Below are 26,218 nucleotides of genomic sequence, written 5' to 3'. Positions count from 1 at the left end.
GGGGGGGGGGGGGGGGGGGGGGGGGGGGGGTTGAAGGGGAAAGGTGGAGCATGAATCATGTAACCATGTTAAAAATGAATATAAATAAATGTTAAAAATGAAAAAAAAAGTGTCCTAAATCCCTCCTGATTGGAGAAATGCAAATCAAAACAACTCTGAGGTACCACCACATACCTAGCAGATTGGCCAATGTAACAGTAAAGGAAAATAACAAATGTTCAGGAATTCTGGGGGGGTTCATACCCCCAGAAATCACATTCAGACAGGAGATTTGATAAGATGCTAGCAGAGAAAAGCAGCTTTATTTGAAAACAGCAAATTGGGGGAGGGGGGGGAGGAGGCAGTGAAGGGAAGGAAAGGGATTCTGCCCACATAAGTAGCTTGCTTGGGGCAAAAATGTCCTCCCTTCTTCTAGGTACAATCACAGACTTTTATAACAATCCTGACACAAGATTCTCCTCCTCCCCTCTGTCCAATCCCACAGAAGGTGGGCTGTGATGTTTACAGTCTTGAGCGTGTGATTTTCAACATTATGTACCCCTAAAGACCCACTTGATCCAGAAAAACGTGTGACTATCATGGGATTCCCAGCCTGGGAACCATAATGATACTTCTGAAACTCACTGTACTTTCCCTAATTCAGCTTATCTTATACTTGGCTTTCTTCCCAGGGTACAGTTAACTCTTCTCAAGGTTTCTGAAAATAGGTCCGGAAAATCAGAAGTTTTATTGGGGGGAGAAGAGGGTAGACAGTTTTAGTCTAAGCAACAGTAACACTAAGGGGTCTTGAAAACTGGGGTTACAGCAAGCCAAATAGTACTCTAAGAATTAGACAATGAATCTTATCCCACACAGAGGGGATGTGGCAAAATTGGGACATGAATATACTGCTGATGGAGATGTGAATTGATCCGATCATTCTGGAAGGCAATTTGAAATAGTTCCATTTCTTTGCCATCACAAAGGTGGCTACTATAACTATTCTACAATATGTAGATTCTTTTCCTTTTTCTCTAATCACCTTGGGAAACAGACCCAAAAGTAATAATGTTTAGTCAAAGGGTTTAAGTGGTTTTAAAATAGCTCCATGGGAATAATTCCACATTGTTCTCCAAAATAGTTGGATCAATTCACAATTCCATCAACAGTGTATACCAGTGGTTCCCGAACTTTTTTGGCCTACTACCCCCTTTTCGAGAAAAAAATATTGCTTAGCTCCCTGGAAATTAATTTTTTTTAAATTTTAATAGCAATTAATAAGAAAGATAAATGCACCTGTGGCCATCACCGCCTCCTTGGATCACTGCAGCACCCACCAGGGGGCAGTAGCACCCACTTTGGGAATCACTGGTGTATACTGTCCAAATTTTTCCACATTCCCTCCATCATAGATTATTTTCCCAATTGGCTAACATTTATGTAGTACCTATTATGTACCAGGCACTGTGCTAAAAACTTTAAAATTATCTTATTTGGTCCTCACATCAACCCTGGGAGAGAGATGCTATTGTCATTCTCATTTTACAATTGTGAGGCAAATAAAAAGTAAAAAAAAAAATTAGGGGGTGGGAAGTGTGATAATTAGATTAAGTCTACACTGCCTATCTTTAGATTTAATCACCAAAGGTGAGAGCACCTTCCAATTCTGGGAGGTCCTAACCCACGTGTGCTAGAGTGAGTAACGAATCAGAATCAATATGTCTATTGTGATTGGTCATGGAGGCTAAGGGAAGGCACTGGAAGTGATATATATGTGGCCCTTCCAAAGAGGGAGGGGATACTCCACTGGTATACACTGTTGATGGAATTGTGAATTGATCCAACTATTTTGGAGAACAATGTGGAATTATTCCCATGGAGCTATTTTAAAACCACTTAAACCCTTTGACTAAACATTATTACCGTTGGGTCTGTTTCCCAAGGTGATTAGAGAAAAAGGAAATGAATCTATATATTGCAGTAACGAATCAGAATCAACACGTCTATTGTGATTGGTCACAGAGGCTAAGGGAAGGCACTGGAAGTGATATATATGTGGCCCTTCCAAAGAGGGAGGGGAGTAAGGCTGCGACTGGTGTGGTGAAGGAGACCTGAGGGAGCTTCGCTGGTTCATGACTGAGACTGTTCCATGTGGTGAGTTTAAAGACTGAATCTTCCTGAACTTCTATTAAGAAACTTCTTTTTATAGACTCTGTGAGTGGAGTTTGCTGCATTCACCTCCGGGCCTCAGGCCCTTTAACTCTTGGTTGAGGGTTAAGATATACCTGGACTAATCAGTGAGATAGATTCTTAATATCTTTCTCTCTCTTCTCTCATGTAAATAAATTTACATAAAAGTCAATTTTGATTTGAGATTATTCTTAATTGAGGATTGATAATATTTCAATCCTCTGGTGACCACCTTTTAATATATTGAACCCATAAAACCCCTTTTTCTCCCTTACAGAAGAAACACTTGAGATGATGATAGCAGCTAACATTTATTTAATACCTACTATAAACCTATATATTAGACTATGATTATATTATAATTATACTATAATTAAACTATTAAAAAGTTAATAACTTTATAACTATTATTTCATTTGCTATTTCTATCTCCATTTTACAGATAACTGAGACAAACAAAAGTTAAGTGATTTGCCCAGGGCTCAGACAGCTTGTGTCAAGAGGCCATATTTGAATTTTAGTCTTAGTGACTCCAAACCCAGTGATCTGCTCCCTATGACACCATTGAGCTGATCCCAAGGAGAAGGTCTGAAAGATGGCAAGGTAGGGAGACAGGGAAAGGGAGGGAGATACAACCAGGGCAGTAGACTATGCATGAGAAAAGCTGTCCAACACTCCACCATATCTACGGAAAAGAGACCAACACCTAGCTGGGGCCAGTTTTGACCACCCAAAGGTACTTGGGGCAAAGATCTAGGATAGTGAACTATGAACTGCCCAATGTAGAAGAAGGCTGAAGCAGTCTGAGGTCCATTCTCTAAGGAAATCACAGTAAGAAGGAAAGAATCAGAAAGTAAGTGATAGGTTAAATATGAAGGGAAAAAAATTAAAATGAACAAAGACTTCAGGAAGAAGAAAACTTAAAGACCTTAAATATAAACAGATATATAAATATGAAAAACAGTGACAACAGAAGAAAACATAGCCTCCAAATTGAGTAAACAAGTTCAAATAATTGTTTAATTAGGAATATAGTGGGAGGAGAGATAAAGGGAAATGATCCTATACTTGATGAGACAAAGGACTCTGAAATTTGAAGAGAACATGGATTAAACATACTGTTCATGAGAGGCTCAAAAGAGAAATGAGAAGAAAGTAGAATTTATTTGAGCAAAGTTTTATGTCCTCGTATAGCAAAAACGAGAATTAGAAAAACTGGAATCTAAAATGCTGAGCCTTGCCAAAGGCACAACAGAGAGAATTAGATTAGGAATGTAAATACACAGGTGTGAAGGACAAGCTAGAAGAAGAGAAAGAGGAAAAAAAGTAAAAGAAAATGTGCTTATTATACATGCAAAACATACTAAGCTCAAAGATCACAGGTCTCCTAGGAGGAAAGAACATGATGAAGGAAAGAACTGTTATGATTAAAATGGATATAGATGGATATATCCAAAAGTATAAATATTTTATTTATATCCATATTGGTAAAATATAAGAAGGCCACACGCCTGCTATTATTTAATTCAAATTCCCCGCCATATTTTCTGCCCACCTGACTCCCTCATACCAAAAAGAGGGCCCACCTCCAATGCCTCAGGAGTCTTATACTGTTCTTTTATATAATCATACTTCCTGTTTACCTGCATTACAAGAAGAATCATGGAAAATGTAGTTTCCATGTCCCCTAAATGTCCACAGGAAGTTTGTCATATATCTAAATATTTAAAACTCAATTGAATCCTAAATAACCCTCAAAAGAACCCCCAAGATTCCAAATAACACAGAATGGAAGACAACTCCCCAGAACTTCTTAACGGATCAACACTGAATAGTATACTTGTCAGATCAATGGGAAAGGGAAGATTTTAAAACCAAGCAAGAGTTAGAAAAAATTACAAAATGTAAAATAAATAATTTTGATTATATTAAATTAAAAAGGTTTTGTACAAACAAAAACAATGCAACCAAAATCAGAAGGGAAACAACAAACCGGGAAAAAATCTTTATAACAAAAAACTCAAATATACAAGAAACTAAATCAATTGTATAAAAAATAAAGCCATTCCCCAATTGATAAATGGGCAAGGGACACAAATAGGTAATTTTCAGATAAAGAAATCAAAAGCATCAATAAGCACATGAGAAAGTGTTCTAAATCTCTAATAATTAGAGAAATGCAAATCAAAATAACTCTGAGGTATCACCTCACACCTAGCAGATTGGCTAAAATGATAGCAGGGGAGAGTAATGAATGCTGGAGGGGATGTGGCAAAATTGGGACATTAATGCATTGCTGGTGGAGTTGTGAACTGATCCAACCATTCTGGCTGGCAATTTGGAACTATGCTCAAAGGGCTATAAAAGACTGCCTGCCCTTTGTTACAGCTATACCATTGTTGGGTTTGTACCCCAAAGAGATCATAGATAAACAGACTTGTACGAAAATATTTATAGCTGCACTTTTTGTGGTGGCAAAAAACTGGAAAACAAAGGGATGCCCTTCAATTGGGGAATGGCTAAACAAATTGTGGTATATGTTGGTGATGGAATACTGTTGTGCTCAAAGGAATAATAAACTGGAGGAATTCCATGTGAACTGGAAAGACCTCCAGGAATTGATGTAGAGCGAAAGGAGCAGAGCCAGAAGAACACTGTACACAGAGACTGATACACTGTGGTAAAATCGAAGGTAATGGACTTCTGTACTAGTAGTAATGCAATGACCTAGGACAATTCTGAGGGATTTGTGGAAAAGAATGCTACCCTCATTCAGAGGAAGAACTGGAGGAGTAGAAACACAGAAGAAAAACAAGTGCTTACACACATGGGTTGATGAGGACATGGTTGGGGATGTAGACTCGAAAGGACCACACCAATGCAATCATCAATAATATGTAAATAAGTCTTGATTGATCACAGATATTAAAACCAGTGGAAATGTGCATTGGATATTGGGGGGGAGAGCTGAAGGGAGGATGAAGGGGAAAGTAAAAACAAGAATCATGTAACCATAGAAAATTTATCTAAAAAATAAAATATTTAAATCTTAAAGAAAAAAAGAACTTCTGAACAGAGAAAATGAAATTCCAATTGAAAGAATTAACAGATGGCCTCTAGATTTAAAAAAAAAAGGGTGATTTGAATCAATGTGCATTTTAGAAAATTAGAAAACCAACAAATAAGCCTAAAACACAAAAGAGATACTAAAAATTAGAGGCGAAATAAATTGGAAACAAAAACATAGAAATGACAGCTAAAACTGAAAGTTGATTCTTTGAAAAGATTAATAAAACTGATAAGCTCAGTTAATTTTATTAAAAGGGGGAAAGAAAATCTTATCAATAAAAAAACAAGGCAAAATCACAGAAAGAAATCAAAAGAATAATAAGGACATAGTATGCATAATAAAGTGCAATAAAACAAACAAAAGAATTAGAGGAATTCCTTCAAAATATAATATACATGAATTATAAGATCACCAAATAGAGATGTTAAATAAGTTATTCTCAGAAAAGGAAACAGATCTAGTGGTAGAGGAATTAACAAATAAAAAACAACTGTTAAAGAATAGCTAGTGTCTATACAAATTATCTCAAAAATTGAGGAAAAAAGCACAATACTAGAATCATCTTATCAGACACAGTCCTAATACCTAAATCAGGGAAAGATAAAACAGAGAAAGAAAACTAAAGGTCAATTGCATTCATGAACATAGACTCAAAAATTTTAATTCTGTCAGACTACATCAACTTATCTAAGAAATCATTCAATATGACCAAGTAGGAGTTATTATACTGGGATGCAAGGATGGTTCAACATTAGGAAAATAATCAGTTCGACTAATCATATTAAAAAATCAAAATGTCCAAAACAATACAGTTATCTCAATAGATGCTAAAAAAGTCTTTAAGAAAGTACAATACTCTTTTATGCTAAAAATCGTATGTATAGAGAGGCTCTTTTTAAATATTATTCTGTATCTAAAGCCAAAAGTATGCATCATATTGCAATGGAGATACAGTAGAACCTTTTCCAATAAAGATGGGAGTTAAACAATTTCTCTGTACACAAATTTAGAGCTAAATGGGTTAAATCAGATAAACTGGCATATGTGCTTCTCATAATGAATTCTATAGTAACAAATAAATGTCTAAATGTAATGTGTGGGAAAATGATTCAATAAGGAATTTTTTGAGTCCAAAGAGATTATTGTGAACTGTGAGGAGATAAAATATATTTATGAATTATGAAACATGCCATGACAAAGTATTTAAATTCATTTTAGAATTTCCATAATTATACGTATATATTACTCTGATTTATTGTGCAATACCCTACTTCAGTTTTTCAGAAACTATCTTATAGCTATGCACCATTTATTTTATTTTTAGTTATTTATGTAATGTGTTTTCCAGTACTATAGCATAGATAATGAATTTAAGCTCAAACTGCAAATGTAAAATTCCTTTCGGAAATTTATTAGTTTAAGTAAGATTAAGATAACTTGTCTATTGTCTACTGTAACTTTTTATAAATAATATACGATGTGTTTGACCTCTTACAATAAAGATATGAAACATAAAAAAAAAGGTAAGGGTTAATGTAAGGATTAAAAATAAAAGGGTGGACTAAATATATAAAAATGTGGTGGTTGAAATTATTACTCAAGTCAGAATGACTTTTTATGATAGTTTATTTACAAAAGGAGAGAGAGAGAAAGTAAGGAAATAAGAGGGAGAGTAGATAATTACTCCATCCTGGTCTGAACCATGCAGAACTTGAGGCAAAGGAGGCCAAGGGATAAATTAAACAAGGGTTTTAGCCATGAGACTTCCTCCAAGATGTGGAGCCTCTCCTGAGGCTAGTACCTCTCAGAAAAGCCAAGAAAGGGAGTCCCACTCTCTCCAATATTCTGGAAATACTAGCAACAGCCATAAAACAAGAGAAAGAAATTAAAGGAATAAATGTAAATAAAGAAGGGATAAAACTATCCCTATATGTTGATGATATGATGATTCCAGGCTTACCTGAAAAACCTTAGGAAATCAGCAAAGATAACTAACCAAGACAATCAATAGCTTCATTAAAGTTGTAAGGTATAAGATAAATCCTCATAAATCAACATTTCTATATACTAATAACAAAACCTGAGAAGCAAAAATTAAGTGGGAAATCCCAATCCAAATAAATACAAAATGCATCAAAAAATCTGGGGATCAACCTCCCACAGCACAAAAAAGTCTTATATAGATTCCATTTTAAAGAGCTTCTTAAAAGAAATAAAGAACAACTTAAGAAACTGAAAATACTGAATGTTGTTAAAAAAATTTTCTTAATCTCTCCCTCTGTCTCTTTAAGAGACAGGAACAGACAGATGTCTAAGTAAGAGTAAGCCACAGCTGAAAATTCTATTACCTAGAAGATGAGAAATATAAGAAAGGGACAGTTGAGAGTTAGGGGCTTTTGCCTCTGGATTCCCTACAGAGCAGGAGGTCACTCTGGCTTGGTCTCTGAGACAGGCAGTTGACTACTGAAAGTTTGATATTTGTGATAGAGAAATGGATTTAAGGAGGTTGTAGGTGATTAATGTTTACTGATTAGCTTAGGTAGGTAGCGTAGGTAGGTAGGTAGGTAGGTAGGTAGGTAGGTAGGTAGGTAGGGAACATATTTCTAGGTAGGAGTAGTGTAAAAAAGTTAGGCCTAGTCAGGCAGAAGAATCTGTCCTCGAAGACCAGAGTAAATTTTTTAGAAATTTTAGGTAGGATTAGGATTTTAGTTATAGTCATAAAGTATTAGAGTAATAATCTCACGTTCCTTCCTTCTGTTTTCTATCTGAATTTCTAAATTAAACTCAGTGTTTTTATCAAACTGCTCTCCTCACTTTTCTCATACTCCTACCAAAATTAACCCTCAACAGTGTTCATGACTAAGTCATGCCAAAATAATAAAATTTACAATACTACCAAAATTAAATTATACTTTCAATACTATGCCAATCAAATTATGAAGGGGATACTTTACAGAACTTGATAAAATAATGACAAAGTTCAGTTGGTGAAAGAACATCTAGAATATGAAGAGAAATAATTTAAGGAAATAGCAATTCAAGGGGAATAGCACTTCTGGACCTCATTATAAAGCATCAGTCCTCAAGACTGCTAGTCATTGGTTAAAAAATAGAAAACTAGCTAGATAGAACAGATTGTACTAGGGAGATTCAGAAACAATAAAACTCAATGGTCAAGTGTTTGAGAAAATGGAAACCATAAATTACCTATGGCAAAACTTTGATTTTTTTTAAGCTGCTGGGAAAACTGCAAATCTGGCCTCAGACAAAAAAAGGGCCTCAAAGTCAAAAATTAGTCATACCAATATTCTACATCATATTCAGTAATACATTCTAAATGGAGATACAACTTTAATATTAAAGATTATACTATAAAAAATTAGAAGAGAAACAGATTATACAGATCTCTCATAGCTTGAGGTGATAAATTCTTTAAAAATTTTAAAACATATTTCAGTTTCAAATTCTCTTACTTCTTCCACTCCTCCTCACCTTTTGGGAAGACAAAAAATATATTTATTATACATATGAAGTTATATGAAACATTTTTACATTAGCAATGTTAGGAAATATATTCTTCACCATCATCCTCCACCATGTTCATTCACCATGTGAAAGAAAATACATATCACTTATACAAGAAAAAAACTCATTAAGAAATAAAGTGAAAAAATGTATGCTTCAGACTAACAGTTCCTTCTATGGGGGCAAGTAGCAAGTAATTGCCGCATTTTGAGGCAGTTTGTAGGGTTGAGCTAGTTCACAATTAACCTTGGCTGATGAGTCTAAGGTTTGAGTGACTAGAGTTTGAGAGACATCTCAAACAAGATACAGGTTGCCCAGGGGTCTGAACTGATAAGTCTGAGAGTGAGCAAACTAGGGATTGGATTATAAAACATCTCAGGGAAAATACAGGTTGCCTGAGTCTGGATTGGTAAGTAAATCAGGGGAAAGTTAGCTTGCAAGATATCTGGGCTGGGCATACCACTGCTGGGTTTATACCCCAAAGAGATCATAAAGAAAAAGACTTGCACAAAAATATTTATAGCCACACTTTCTGTGGTGGCAAAAAATTGGAAAATGAGAGGAATGGCTGAACAAAGTGTAGTATCTGTTGGTGATGGAATACTATTGTGCTCAAAGGAATAATGAACTGGAGGAATTCCTTGTGAACTGGAATGACCTCCAGGAATTGATGCTGAGTGAAAGGAGCAGAACCAGGAGAACATTGTACACAGAAACGGATACACTGTGGTAAAATATAATGTAATGGACTTCTCTACTATCAGCAACGCAATGATCCAGGAAATTCTGAGGGACTTATGAGAAAGAATGCTATTCATATCCAGAGAAAGAACTATGGGAACAGAAACACAGAAGAAAAACAACTGTTTGATCACATGGGTCGATGAGGATATGATTGGGGATGCTGACTCTAAACGCTCACCCTAGTGCAAATATCAAAAATATGGAAATAGGTCCTGATTAATGACACATGTAAAACCCAGTGGAATTGTGACAGCTATGAGAGGGGAGTGGAGGATGGGAGGGAAAGAACATGAATCATTTAAGCATGGAAAAATATTCTAAATTAATTAATTAAAAAAATATCCAGGCTAGGGAGTCTGAATTGAGCTGCTAATGCCAGGCCAGAGAAACCCTACTTATTTGGGGATTGGATAGACATTCTAGCTTTTGCTGACAATTGAAAATCAGAGATTAATATCTTAAAGAAGAGATCATGTGTAATTAATTTCTGTACCCTAAAAATTTCCTACAATTTCCTACAAAAATACCCTACACTTTCTAGCATCCCACACCCCACTCTCCTCCTTTTGTTATGTGCTGACCTAGGCAGGATATAAATTCTGTATATTTCCCACACACACACCCCACCCCATCACAGGGCAGTCTTTTTAAACAGGCAAGAGAGTTTAGTCACGTGGTTCTATTTTGTCAGATAATTACCCTTTTATTCCTTTACTTCTGATGATTATTAATAAACTTTATAAAATATAATACTTGGAGTATTGGATATTAATTTAAATCCTACATTTTTGGCAACACGAAATCTGGAATTCAGAACCTTTCATCTTCTTTAAGTGATTAGAAAAACCATGTTTTTCTTCTGCTGCAAGCTCTTCTGGGGAACTCTCTGCCAAAAGCAGCCTCTGCCCTACCTGCAACCAGACCTGCTGCTGTGACCCTGCCAGTGTCTTTCAACACACAATCTGGGAGTCCTTGATAGCCAATTAAATTTCCAGCTTGGAACCTTAAGGGCTTTTTTGCCTAGCAAAAGCCCAAAAGCACCGCATAAATGCTGCCTACCCCATTTACCTCCCAGGTTGATTTTAAACTAATGGGGGGAGGGGGTGCTTCCAGGCTCCTGGCTGTAAGAGTTGGGACTGAAGTGTCAGCCAACATGGGCCTGTGCCACCCTAAAACCCAGTATAGCAGGGGGGCAGCTAGTAGCTCAGTGGATTTAAAGTCAGATTTTTTGGAAATTAGGCTCTCAGGTGTAGCCTGTATTCCATATTCACACACCCTTTTTGATCTCTCAGACTAGTTCAACTAAGCAGCTCAGAGGAGTTTTTACCTTCATCATGTCTAAAATAGAAAGCTTTTGTTTTCCCCAACTAACTTAGAAGCCTCTGGCTAAAGCTTTTCAGCAGCTCTTGTTATATTCATAATTTGGGAAGTGATGGATGCCACCATGAAGGGGAAGACAGGGAAGGCAGTTGGAAGACACAGAATGTTCCCAGGTGCCGTGAGCCAGGGGCAAACGTCGGTTGGCCCCACAGTATAAATACCCCTCACAGCCACTTTGGAGGGAGTCTGTCTAGGGCTCTGGAGGGCTCTTGACTGGGAAATCTTGGAGTGGGTGGTGCAGGGAGGCAGGGAGGCCTATGAAGAAGAGGGCAGGAATAGATCTGAATATTTCCAGAAAGACTGTGAGAGCTAGTGCATCACCAACACTGGAAGTGAGAGAGCTGAGAGAATAAGATCACCAACACAGCTACATCAATAGCATTCCCTATTCTCTGCCTTGGCTGTGGCCAGGCTGGGCCAGAGGTAGTGGAGAGAGTAAATCTCCAGCTTCCACCTGATTAATAGCCTGCAGTCCTGATTGTCAACTAGGTTATAAATAACAGACTGATAGGGCCTCCAATCCCCAATCCTTGGGAGGTTTATCCCTTCCCTGATTATAGATAGAGTTCAACAAGTACCTTCCTGAGTGGTCCTTATAGCACAACCCTTGGGGAGGGAGTCAAATGCAGTCAGATACCAAACGTCATCCAAGGCAAATCAACAACCCAATAATAATCTATCCAAACCCAGCTTGGACCTGAAAGGTTACCCATCTATTTAACCCCTTGAGGGTCCTTTTTGGGCAACTGTTAGAGAGAAAGGGATACATCAACATCATTATACATCTATATCTCCCTAGGACCCTTTTTGTTTATAATAGTTTTTGGCGAAGCCAGAGGGCAAAGAATCTAGGCTAACTAAAGGGAAAAGGAAATAAGATGAGGTTGGCAAGGGCAACTTTTATTTTCACCACCATTTTACTATTTGTCTATTCCAAGGTGTAATAAGGATATGGTTTCAAGTCATCCCAGAGTACTTTATAAAAATATTAACATTATACAATGCTTATAAGTTCTTGGCATTTACCATGGCAGATTTCCTGTCTTATTTACTGGCAATTGTAGTAATGTTTGTGACAACAATTCAAAGGATTTTGGCATTGAAGAAAATAATTCAATTGATCTTTGGTAAAGGCAAACAAAACAATGAAGATATGTTTACTGTGATGAAGGAACAACTTAGGCTGATGGTGGAAATCAATAACAAGATTAAACAGGGACAGGCACTCGATGAACATACTATCTTACAGCTAGAGATCATAGAGAATGCATACAAGCCTAAAGCCAAAGAGACTCCCAAATACTGAGTTGTCACAGACTTCAATGGAAGGAGTGAAACAAAATGGCAAGGGATTAGCTAGAAGTAATATAGACTTAAGGCTAACCAGGCAAAGAAGCTTTGTTGCAGGTAGTGAATTGAGAGCAATTTCACTGGACAAAGTGAAAAACCCAGGGGGAAAGAATTGGTAACGAAACCAACCTCAGGGAAGTGTTTTGCCAAAGAGAAAAATGTTACTCTGTTAAGGTTGACCCCAGATAGTGTAATGGAGAACCAAAGAGAAACACAGTTTCAAGCTCAAAAGTCTAAGTCAGAAACCCCCATAACATCCATGAGTAAGATGATATCCTGTCTAAACCCAGAAGCTCACAGTTTCAAATCTAGAAACAATGTAGCAGGTCTCACAGTTTTGAAACAACCAGGCAAAGAAAAATTTAAACCTCAGAATGTTCAAGGACTGAGGGAGACAGACATACTCTCTATGAACACAGATAACACCCAAAATAACTCAAACTTAGAGCTAAAACTTTCGGTAGTGGTGGAAGGGGAGAAAAACACTTCTAATTCTTTCCCTGAAACCATGAGAGGAAACTTACAAAGCCCTACAGTGAGGGGAAAAGTAGATCAATTACTGTTGTTCAAGAGCAGCCATGTTTGTTAGTTTCTGAAGATTCCATTCTAGGCAGAGAAACTCAGCAGCAAGGGGGAGGGGCAGAATCAAACACTAAACAGGAAGTGTACATGGGGGCAGCCATTTTACCAGAAGTAATATCATCTCCAGAGTACCGTATATCTCCTAATAGAGACACATTAAATTCTGAGATCATTACTGTACAGCCACAAGTAGAAGAGGATCAAATACTTTTTTTGCAAACTAACATCACATCAATTCAAGGGATCGTAGATACAGGAGCAGATGTCAGTTATTTAAAACATCTCCCTAGAGATTGTGAGATGCTTGGAACATTATTAGTGAAGGGAGTATCGGGGATACCCCAAACTGCACCAAAATTCAAGCTGAAAATGGTAAAGTTGGGTCCAATAGAATTTGACCATCTATTCTTATTTTTACCATCGTGTCCCAATAATCTAACAGGGAGGGACATCACATGCAAATTAGCAGCTACCATCTATTGTGAGCCAGATGGTAAGATCTATTTGCATCTCCCTAAAAGATCACTGAAGCATCATCCCAATCTGTGCTTAGATAGGATAACAGATGATCATAGCATCTTAGTATTGGAACAAGATACCTTCTACAAGATTCCAGATACACTACCCAAAGAGGTCTGGGCCAGTAGTTTATCAGACATGGATAGGATCCTATCTGCTAAGCCAGTGAAAATTAAAGTGAAAGGAGGAATGCCACCACCTAGGATTCCTTAATTCAAGTTAAGCAAAGAGGCTATGACAGGAATAAAACCAATTATCCAAAGCTTATTAGATCAAGGGATATTGGTATATGGATCTTCAGAATTTAATACTCCTATCTTGCCCATAAAAAAGGCAAAGTTAGATGCTGAAGGGAACACCCAGTGGAGAATGGTACAAGATCTTAGGGCAATAAATTCTTACGTGGAACAAATCCATGCTGTAGTTCCAAGCCCATCCCAAATAATTGCAGACATTCCATCAGCAGCTAGATGGTACACCTTCACAGATCTGGCCAGCACGTATTTTAGTGTCCCAGTACACAAGGACAGCCAGAAATTATTTGCATTTGAATGGGAGGGGAAGGCATTATTGTGGAGTCGTCTTCCACAAAGCAGGAGCTTGTTTTACCAGATACTACAAAAAGATCTTGAATCAATTTCTTTCACTGCCAGTAAACTGGTGCATTATGTAAATGACATCTACCAGGTATTAGGAATTAAGAGACATTAAGTTCCATCTACAGACCTCAGTCATCGGGAGCCATGGAACGTACTAATCAAAGTCTCAAAAATATGATTGGGAAGCTTTGCACACAAAGTCATCTCAAATGGCCATAAGTCTTACCCATGGCGCTTTTCTATTTAAGAAGTCAACCCAATAGCGAAACACACATATCACCATTTCAACTATTGTATGGACAACAACCGTGGGTTGGGAAAGCACCACAAGACACTAATTACCTATCACATCTAGGGATTGAGTGCAAAATCTATGAGTATGTCACCTTATTGAAAGACTAGAAGAATTGCAGAAATTATCATTAATCCAACAAAGAGTTCCATTAGATTTTAGCCTACATGATTACAAGCCTGGAGACAAAATCTATATCAGAAATTTCACAAGAAGATCAGTGTTAGAACCAAAATGTCATGGACTACATAAACAATCTTAGTTATACCTACATCTGTAAAAATCAAAGGGAAAGATGCATGGTATCATTATATGCATATCAAGTCCTCAGTGAAGTCAAGACCTCATTCAAAAATTCAGCCTCAACCACAAGAAACAAAATCTGACATAGAAATAGAGCCTCAAAGTAAAAAAATCACACTTAGAAATAAAGCCTCAAACAGAAAGAGACCAAGACACAGATACAAAGATAAATGAAACACAAGATCACCCAGATAGCGAAGACATAGATAAACATCAGGGGCAAGACACTCAAAGCATTGATTTAGATTACATACATACCTCATTCACACATGAAGATCAACAGTTAAGCCTATCAGAATTCAGCAGTGGTGAAGAAGAATGAACATTACATTAATAACATCAAAAACAGGTGCAAAAATAAAAAAATCTCATAAGAAAAATTTTGTGGCAACACAAAATACAGCACAACACTACACAATCACACACTGGTTCCTGATTCAGGGAATTCTTCAACCAAGTCGACAACTGACAAGATGTGTATCCAGCAAAGGAGAAGAGAGATGAGATTCTGAAGATTCCAAAGATTCCAGAAACATCAGGACATCAGGACCAGCATAAGGACAACATGAGAGACATTGCACAAAAAGACTGTACAAGGAACTGAACTGTGACAACACCTATGTGACTTAGACAACATCACTGGAAGAATCACAAGGAGAGAAGATTAGTAGATCAAGATTAGATCAAGATCAAGGTTTGAATAGTGCAAGGTTTTCACATTCAGACACAAATCACAAGGAAATGAACACACTAGGATGCAAGCAACAGAATATAATTTGATTGACAGAGAGATTCTGAAAGAAGAAGGCAAGTTTATAAACCAGACAGCAGATGTTAGGTCATAAGTCCAACACATAGACACAGTAAAGTCACATCACATGTACATAGTGTAAATAGATGTAAACAGATTTGAGTACAAAGTACAGTGGCCATAATAAACAAGAGAACTCCGATTCCTTGTAAGATCAAAAAGTACTCATAATTCATAGGGACATCACATGAAAACCTTGTACATATGTAATATTTTGTTACTAACAAATAATGAATAGATTACTAACCTGTAGGGAGAGAATAGTGAAAGGGAAATTCAGTTCTAGCTAGCACAGGGACAGTGTAAAATAGTTATGAATGTTCAAATATCATTGTACATCTATATCTTCCTAGGATCCTTTTTCTTTATAACACTCCATTATTTTAAACTAGCTAAGAGGGGCGCGTCTAAGAAGGATACTTAGGATCATGCTGGCAATAAAAGAATGGCTTTCAGTAGCTTGGAAAAAGCCTATGCTACCAGAAAATTGTACTGAATTGGAACTGTTCAACACTTCAGAATAGTTTTATTTAGCATTGTACATGGGTAGGACTCATATTCATGGCATATTTTCTCAAGAGAAATCAACACAAATTTATTTTGATTAAACTAGAGACTCAAATAGACAAACTTGAGTAATTTTAAAATTCAGAAGGATGTTTCTCCTCCATTCAAACATGCCCAGTCCATGCGTCAAACTGATTTACTCCTATCTCATATTGTGCAGCTTTTGGAAGACCATAGCCTGACCTTCCCCTCCCATTTCTCCTCCCTCCTTCCTCTACCTCTCCATCTGTCTCCCCTTCCCTCCCACACAGACCCTGTCTCTTCCTCTCCCCACTTCTGCCGGTGCCAGATCTCCCTTCCCTCTGCCTCTTCTTCCCGTCCCAACCCCTCCCCCTCTACCGACTCGCCCCCTCCACTGCCCTCTCCCCTGTTCCTCCCGATGCCTCCCTGTCCCCAGACCAACCCCTCCCTCTTAGTCCAGCTACTCCTCCCACTTTCCTCACCTCTTCCACAGCAACCCAAACATCCAGCCAAGAGACAGAAATTGCAAATAATTCAGTCAAAGGCCTATTTCCCTTAAAAGAAGTACCCATTTTCATTAAAGCTAGACAGATGGTGCCCTTAAGACACTATAAACCCTTCAACTCCCTAGATATTGACAGATTTAAGCAGAATACACCTTCTTTCAAAGATGAACCTATCATAGTAATAAAAAAGATGGAAAATATCTGTAAAACGTATGATCCGGTATGGCAGGACATGCAAAATTTACTATAAACTTTCTTGACAGAGAGAAAAATAAAATCATTTGTCTTACTCATGAGACCCAAGGAAAGATAGCAGTTCATTGGCCCCGACAGGACCCTAAATGGAATTTAAATACAGAGGAAGATTACTTAGAACTATGCCAGGCCAGAGATGCATTACTCACAGCAATGAGAGCTTGCTCTGATAGACCTGGGACATGGGCAAAATTCAAGGATATTAGACAGAAACAAGAGGAAAATCCCTTCCAGTTTATGGATAAACTTATTGAGCTGGGAGGTAGATATATAGACTTAGACTTGTCCAGAGAAAGGGATGTTAGACAAATACGTAGGCAATTCATTAAAAATTGCTGCAAAGTGGTTAGAGACTATTTTAAGACTACTACCCTAAATGGGACTCTGAATCACGAGGGATTGAGGAGAGTAGCAGTCTATGTGTTTAAGGGCCATGAACAAAAAGATGAAGAGAACAGTACCTTAGTGGAGGACTTAAGGTGAGAAATGAAACTTTTAAAGGAGGAAAATAAAAGACTAAAAGAAAATCAGGGAGTAGCACTGATTTTGAACTATATATTTTTGTTTTTCCTCATATGTGCAACAGAATACTTGAATTTCCTTTTTTCTCTCATTTTTATACTCGAAGCACATGTTACCAGTATTGTTTCTTTTGATTTTGCACTAACATAAGCTCACAATATCCATTAGCCCTAATAGTACTGCATACCCAAAAGCTTTAAACTATGGAAATCTGCCATTAATTGTTAAAGATTATGGGACTTTGATTAATGATTGTGCCTGATTCCAGGAGAAGGAATCACAAAAGAGCTGTTAAACAGTGCCAAAAAGCACAAGTCAAAGAAGACCAACCAATACCAAGGAGACTGATGAGACTCTGCGCCAAGACAGAGGACTTGTTTTAGGGTTCAAGGTTATGGTTGTTTGATATTCATCAGATGGAGGACTTCCCCATGCCAGATCCAGACAAAGTATCTCAGTCTAGCTCAATGTTGTTTCCCCTATCCCTGAGAGCAAAGGAAAAACCAGACCAAGGAATGACATTTCCCATTTGCTGCTAAAAATTAGTTCTTTTTCTATCTTTCATAAGTGTAGCGATTTTCTGTAGTCCTGGCTGCTGATGAGGTAAGTACATATTGCTACAATGGTCCTACAGCTTGTGAGCCATAAGTCACTTTATTGGCCCCTAATTCTAGGACCTGTTATAGGTTTATTATTGTTTACTCAGAATTTTTATATACTATTTAATTTTGATATTTTTTCTTCTTTTCCTCTTTGGTTTTTATGTTTTTTATTTCCTTTTAACAACTGATTCACATACCTCATAACTCAGCAATATTTCCCTGGGTGATCCATGTGTTTGTCAACACTCTCTTTGGGAGGAATTGTATAATTAATTTAAATTCTAGTTTTATATAAAAAAAATTTCTTCTTTGAAAGTAATTTTAGGATAAGAAACTTGCTACCTCCCAGAATCCAGAGAGTGAACTATTTGGAGAAGGCACAATGGAGATGCCTATAGAAACCTCACACTGCACTGAAAGATCCAGAATAAACTTTGGGATATAGTGAAATTGAACTGTAGGGGGTTGAACACATTTATTTTGAATGTAAACTCTTATGCCAAAGGAGACTGCCCCCTAATTGTTTTTTTGTCAACATGCCTAGCAATCATTTGTTTTTGTTCTCTTTCTCATTTATTTCCCTTTTATCCCCAAATTATTGTAATTTCTCCTTAGTAAGTGCAATATTTTATGTACCTCTAGTTGAAGATCCTTAGAGGTATAAGCTGGTTATGTTTAAATGATCCACTGAAGAGACTATTCTTCCAAAGGATCAGAGGAAGAATTGTGTAATTCATTTCTGTACCCTAAAAACGATTCCCAGCACCCCACTCTCCAATTCCCAGCACCCCACTCTCCTCCTGTCATTATGTGCTGACGTAGGCAGGGTATAAATTCTGTGTAGTTCTCTCTCTCTCTCTCTTTCTCTCTCTCACTTTTCTTCCTATAATGGCAGCAGTGGCTGGCCATCTTTTTAAACAGGCAAGAGAGTTTAGTCATGTGGTTCTATTTTGTTAGATAATTACCCTTTTATTCCTTTACTTCTAGTGGTTACTAATAAGTTTTATAAAATATAATACTTGGAGTATTGGTTACCATGAGACAGAAACAATCCACAATAGAGAAGGAGAGAGGGAAGCAGGCCATAATAGATGAAGCTGAAGAGAGCAGGGGAGAATCAACCCGTATTCCTCAGAATAGGCCACTAGGATTAAAATTACAAGTTGGAATAAATTTTCCCATTTTGCATCTTATGACAGGAATATCTTTATTAGATTCTGTTGTTTTCAATGGTTTGGATTAGAAGTGGACAGTCAGACCCAAACCTACTAGGCCAGATTTAGGTTAGATGAAAATTCAGTTTGTGAGAGTCTATATTCGACCATTGCTAGGAAAAAGATTAGGAAGAATGAGGAGCTGGTTTATGTAGCTGTATGGCTCCACAATGTGGAGACCTCTGTGTTAAAGAATGTGTCTGAAGGAGCAGAAACAGAAATGTCTGTGAAAACAGAGACAGAAAAGGGAGAGGAAGAGGAGAAGGATTTAAAATTGGGACTATAGGAGGAGAGGACCTGGGACCCAAACTTAAAGTCCTTCATTCCCCTCTCTGGTTCCTCTTCCTCCTGCTCCCTAGGTGCCATCACCTGGTTCTGTTTCCCAGTACCAGTACCACCTCCTATTTCACAAACAACTTAGCTTTTCCATTTGAGGAAATTATAATCCCTTCTCCTGATCCTTTTAGACCTCTAAATCAGTAGTTTGAACAGTTAGTAGAGGATCAGAGTAGTGAAGTAATGCCCTTTGAGGGAAGCTCCACTAGGACAGGGAACTGGCTATGGTAATGTTCTCCTCAATGGTTCTGAGGAGAAGAATTTTAAGAAATTGAAAGTCCCCTAGACACAGGAGGAGAGCAGGGCCATATCAGACAAGGTACTATGAAGGTCTGGGATAATGAAAATCCATAGCCCAAAGTGGATCAAGAGGTGGACAGGAATTTCCCTGGGATAGCAATGAACCAGCCCACTGTGCAAACATGAGGGATTCAAGAAAAATGATCATTCAGGAAATAAGAACAACAATTCCCCAAAGCCAGAATCTGAATAGAGTCTATGAGTCCAAGCAGAGAGAGGATGAGACTCCCATTGAATTTGTAAATAGAAAAGGAAGGCATTTAACAAGTATTCAGTGGTGAATCTGACTGAGCCTTTACAAGGTCTCTTAAAGACCTATTTTTTAAATGCAGTGCCAGGTATCAGTGGAAAGCCCCAGAAAATGGAAGCCAGGAATTGTTACGGCAAACCCCAAAGGTGTTTTAAGAAAAAAATGATGGAGCAATCAATTTTGAAGGCCTCCAGAAGCCACGTGTCCCTCCTATGTGCTATAGTTGTGCAGCAAATTACTTGGGAAAAGATTATTCCAAACAGCAGAGAGAGCACATAGACTAGGGATCAAAGAAGTCAGTGTCTGTTCTTTGACTCCCACCAGAAGCCCTTTGTACTGAAAGTGGAAGATCAGGCAGAGATCACTTTCCTGATCCATACAGGAGCAGCTAGTTGTCCCTTACTGTACTAGCCCCAGGGGCTAAGCTTTGTCAAGTGAGACTTATGGTGACTGAGGTAAAAGGAGAGAATTTTCCTATTCCTATCACCCAACCAATAGAAGTGAATTCTAATTTGAACCTTGCAATGTTTTTGTGGGGTAACTGGGAAGGAAAATCATGAGAAAACAAAGCATGATTGAATGGAAATAACAGACCAGATTTAGGAAAGTCAACCTATTTACAGATAAGTCCTTAAGTGTCTTAGATGAAAAAAGAAGAAATGACTGTTGATGTGGAATCTAGAGACCCCAAACTTGTGGCCTAGTGAGATCTGATGAACCCCAAGTTTTAAGAATAGCTTGTAGGTTGGAGACCCCCCCCCAAAGCTTGTGTTAGTTCCCAGTTCCTCCTTCCTGTGAGAATCCACCCTGAAGGGAATCTGAGGCCAGCAGTTGCAGACTGAATAATGGACTCTAGGGTAAATGCTAAATATTCTTTTGTCTTAGGCAGTGTTCCCCATTGTATCAGAGACCCTTTCCCAGAAAGACACACCTGGGCAGGAACCATCCTTTAGAATCCATTGTAAGTAGCCCCTTTTTTTACACCCTTGCCTCTGGCTATAGTTTCTTTCCCAAGCTAGATGGCATGTGTCAATGGATGATAATGTCAATCATGTTTCCCAGTCCCTGGATCTTCCCAAATGGTATATAAATTCCCCAATTTCTTTTGTTTCCTAGGAGTTATCATCTAGCTCAGTGGCACTCCCAGGGGGTCAGGAACCAGAGCAAGCAATGTTCGATCCTCAAGACTTTGCATAGGGCATGTGGCATACAGCTCTGAGTGGAGGCCTAATCAGCCCTGTTCCCCCTTTTCCTTAATTAAAGAGTGGCTTTTATAACTATTTAATCATTCTGTTTTTTTTTTAATTAACAGACTATGATAACTGAGGGAAACAAAGAGACTCTACTAAATAGAGGATGTCCTCCAGAAGCCTGGGCAACTCAAATCTGTGAATTATATGCATTCAACCAGGCTTTGAAGATACTAAAAGAAACTAGGCCTGATACTCTAGCAAAAGGGAAGGAATTAGTGAAGTTCTGCTGAAGCCTGAAGAACGAGACTGTCTATGTGGAGTTTAGAGACCCCAAACTTGTGGCCTAGTGAGATCTGATGAACCCCAAGTTTAGAAATAGCTTGTAGACTAGCAGCAATGCAATGACCCAGGACAATTCTGAGGGATTTATGGAAAAGAATACTACCCACATTCAGAGGAAGAACTGCAGGAGTGGAAACACAGAAGAAAAGCAAATGCTTGAACACATGGGTTGAGGCGGACATGATTGGGGATGTAGAATATAAACTACCACACCAATGCAACTATCAACAATTTGGAAATAGGTCTTGATCAATGACACATGTTAAAACCAGTGGAAATGAGCATCAGCTATGGGGGGTGGGGGTGGTAAGGGGAAAGTAAGAGCATAAATCATGTATCCATGTTAACTTTTCTAAAAAATAAAAATTATTAAATGTTAAAAAAAAAAGAAGAAATAGCTTGTAGGTTGGAGACCCCCCCCCCAAGGCTTGTGCTTGTTCCCTGTTCCAGTGAGAATTGTAATGCAAGGATGCAACAGAAGCTTCTGCTCTTGCAAGAGTTAACTGTAAACATCCTGGCAGTTAGAAGTCTTAGAATCTTCACAGAAAGGCAGTTGGAGTCTGAGGCTTGAAGAGAGCTGACATTCCAACTGAGGCTCTGCTTTGGCTTTTGGCTTTGCCTCAGCCTATGCTTTTGTCCCTGGACAATTTGAACCTAGCTGATTTCTCTGGACCTCTCCCTGACCTCTCCATATTACACCCCTGTTATTTTCCCTGGATTTCCCTTTGGACTCTGGGAGGAAGAGTGGTTTAGTTTTGGTGACTAGACTTTGTGGGTTTAGTTTTCTGTAGGCAAGTAGGACATCCTTAAATCAAGCTATCCCTTATTTTATTGATCTAGTAAATTCTTTACTTTAAGCCAGCCAAATTTTCCTGACTAGGATAGCAGGCTCCCTCTCAGTCTAACCCTCCTGTGACCCTTCCCCCACCTGCAGCTTTCTCCCTAGCGGCTGTTACAAAAACCCTAAACCCCTCTCTCCTGAGTAACCCTGGTATTAATAAATCTCCTTTGTTACCTATTCAAACCCTCTGGTGAATCATTGTGTCGAAAATTAAGGCAAGGGTTGAAGAGGGAAGGAATCATTTTATTTTATTTCTTGGGGGAACTGCAGGCATCCATCATGGCAGAAAGTCTTTACCCAAGACTTCCTCCTGCCATCAGTTTGACTGGCAGGAAGGAGCCCTTCCACTCCTCCCTCAAGGGATTTGAGAAACTAACAAGAGAAGCCCTCAAGGCAGATTTAAACATTTCTGACTGGCCCAATTTCTTTGTATCTATAGAGATACCTTTCCTTGCCTTGCAGGTTTCAGCCTATCTCCCCCAGTATCCTCTGTCTCTAGCCTCAGTGTCTAGCCTATTCCAGCTACCCTCCTATATACTCCCATTCATTCCCTTGCCATCCAATATACCACCTCATTCTTTCCTTCGCTAAATTCAGCTATCCCCTTTCATTCCTCCTCATAATAACTACCTCACCCTTATCCCTCCTTTTAACCAAAAGATTAAGATTGCCCCTCATTTCTCTATAACAGAACCCACCCTGAAAGGAATCCCAGACTAGCAGTTGCAGACTGAACAATGGACCCTAGGGTAAATGCTAAATATCCTTTTGTCTTGGGTGGTCTTCCCAACTGTATCAAAGACCCTTTCCCAGACACACCTGGGCAGGAACCATCCTAGAGTGTCCATTGTAGGCAGCCCCTTCCCTTACACCCTAGCCTCTGGCTATGATTCCTTTCCCAGGCTTGATTGGGTAGGATAATGTCAATCATCTTTCCCAACCCCTGGATCTTCCCAAATGGTATATATAAGTTCCCCAATTTCTTTTGTTCCTTGGAGTCATCATCTAGTTTGGTGGCACTCTCAAGGGGTCAGGGAACAGAGCAAGCAGAGTTCAATCCTTGTACTCTGCATAAGGTCCAGCTCCATTTGGAGCCTAATCAGCCCTGTTCCCCCTCCCTTTCCCTTGATTAAAGAGTGGCTTTTATGACTATTTAATAATTCTGTGTTTTTTTCTAAGTTAACAAGGCTGTAGAATCTCCTATTCCCGGGACCACTGCTTGTCTGTCTGTTTTAGGTTTGTGTTCTGTGTCAGATGTGTCATGTGTTGTGTATGCACATTTGAGAGGGATTTTTTAGGAAGAAAATCTCTAAGTGATTTTGAGGCAAGTCAGTCAATCTCTCCTCCAATATTCTGGAAAAATTAAGGAGCTGACAGATTGGAGAATGTGTTTAAGGAATTCAAAAAGAACACTGCTATGTGGATTTTGAGTTTCTTAACCCTTAAGATAATTTAACTAAGTGATAAAAAATTTGCATTTTGCTCTCTGCTCTTTCTAAAAGACAGAGGCTGTAAAAGATTTGTTTAATACTGGTCCTCCTTCTTCCTCTGATGGCCAGCAGGGAGAGAGGATGGAAGAGAAGAGCAGAGAGAGATGTTTTGCTCTCACAATTGGATTCTTACTTAGGGATAGTTTTTTTTTTCATCCTAATTCTTTCTTTTTTATTTTTTTTTAATTTAAACATTTATTTATATTCATTTTTAACATGGTTACATGATTCATGCTCCTACTTTCCCCTTCACCCCCCGCTCTCCCCCCACCCATGGCCGACACACATTTCCGCTGGTTTTATCATGTGTCCTTGATCAAGACCTATTTCCAAATTGTTGGTAGTTGCATTGGTGTGGTAGTTTCGAGTCCACATGCTCAATCATGTCCACCCCGACCCATGCGTTCAAGTAGTTGTTTTTCTTATATGTTTCCTCTCCTGCAGTCCTTCCTCTGAATGTGGGTAGCGTTCTTTACCATAAATCCCTCAAAATTGTCCTGGGTCATTGTATTGCTGCTGGTACAGAGGTCCATTACATTTGATTTTACCATAGTATATCAGTCTCTGTGTACAATGTTCTTCTGGCTCTGCTCCTTTCGCTCTGCATCAATTCCTGGAGGTCTCTCCAGTTCACCTGGAACTCCTCCAGTTTATTATTCCTTTGAGCACAATAGTATTCCATCACCCGCATATACCACAGTTTGTTCAGCCATTCCCCAATTGAAGGGCATACCCTCCTTTTCCAATTTGTTGCCACCCCAAAAAGCGCAGCTATAAATATTTTTGTACAAGTCTGTTTATCTATGATCTCTTTGGGGTACAAACCCAGCAATGGTATGACTGGATCAAAGGGAAGGCATTCTTTTATAGCCCTTTGAGCATGATTCCAAATTGCCAGCCAGAATGGCTGGATCAGTTCACAGCTCCACCAGCAAAGCATTAATGTCCCAATTTTGCCACATCCCCTCCAACATTCATTTCTCTCCCCTTCTTTCATTTTAGCCAATCTGCTAGGTGTGAGGTGATACCTCAGAGTTGTTTTGATTTGCATTTCTCTAATTATTAGAGATTTAGAATACTTTCTCATGTGCTTATTGATACTTTTGATTTCTTTACCTGAAAATGGCCTATTTGTGTCTCTTGCCCATTTATCAATTGGGGAATGGCTTGATTTTTTATGCAATTGCTTTAACTCCTTATATATTTGAGTAATTAGACCCCTGTCAGAGTTTTTTCTTATAAAGATTTTTTCCCAATTTGTTGTTTCCCTTCTGATTTTGACTACATTGTTTTTATTTGTACAAAAGCTTTTTAGTTTAATATAATCAAAACCATTTAATTTACATTTTGTAATTTTCTCTAACTCTTGCTTGGTTTTAAAATCTTTCCTTTCCCAGAGATCTGACAAGTAAACTACTCTATGTTCACTTAACTTATTTATAGTTTCCCTCTTTATATTCAGGTCATTCACCCATTCTGAATTTATCTTGGTGTAGGGTGTGAGATGTTGATCTAAACCTAATCTCTCCCATATTGTTTTCCAAATTTCCCAGCAGTTTTTGTCAAATAGTGGATTCATGTCCCAAAAGTTGGGCTCTTTGGGTTTATTATACACTGTCTTGCTTGATGTCATTTACCCCAAGTCTATTCCATTGATCCTCCTCTCTGTCTCTTAGCCAGTACCATATTGTTTTGATGACTGCTGCTTTATAGTAGAGTTTAATATCTGGTACTGCTAGGCCCCCTTCCTTCACATTTTTTTTTCATTATTTCCCTTGATATTCTTGATCTTTTGTTATTCCAAATGAACTTTGTTATAGTTTTTTTTAATTCAGTAAAGAAGTTTTTTGGTAGTTTGATAGGTATGGTGCTAAATAGGTAAATTAATTTGGGTAGAATGGTCATTTTTATTATGTTAGCTCGTCCTACCCATGAGCAACCAATGGCTTTCCAGTTGTTTAGATCCAGTTTTATTTGTTTGGAAAGTGTTTTGTAGTTGTTTTCGTATAATTGCTGTGTTTGTTTTGGTAGATAGATTCCTAAGTATTTTATATTGTCTAGGGTGATTTTAAATGGTGTTTCTCTTTCTACCTCTTGCTGCTCTACTGTGTTGGAAATGTATAGAAATGCTGATGATTTATGTGCATTTATTTTGTATCCTGCAACTTTGCTAAAGTTGTTGATTATTTCTACAAGCTTCTTAGTTGATTCTCTAGGATTTTTTAAGTATATCATCATATCATCTGCAAAGAGTGATAGCTTAGTCTCCTCCTTGCCTATTTTGATACCTTCAATTTCTTTTTCTTCTCTAACTGCAACTGCTAGTGTTTCTAGTATTATGTTGAATAATAGAGGTGATAATGGGCATCCTTGTTTTACTCCTGATCTTATTGGGAAGGCTTCTAATTTATCCCCATTGCATATGATGTTTGTTGATGGTTTTAGGTATATACTGTTTATTATTTTTAGGAAAGGTCCTTCTATTCCTATACTTT

The sequence above is a fragment of the Gracilinanus agilis genome, chromosome 1 (assembly GCF_016433145.1).
Source record: "Gracilinanus agilis isolate LMUSP501 chromosome 1, AgileGrace, whole genome shotgun sequence".
In the NCBI taxonomy this organism is placed as follows: Eukaryota; Metazoa; Chordata; class Mammalia; order Didelphimorphia; family Didelphidae; genus Gracilinanus; species Gracilinanus agilis.
Note: the sequence above shows the minus strand (reverse complement) of the source record.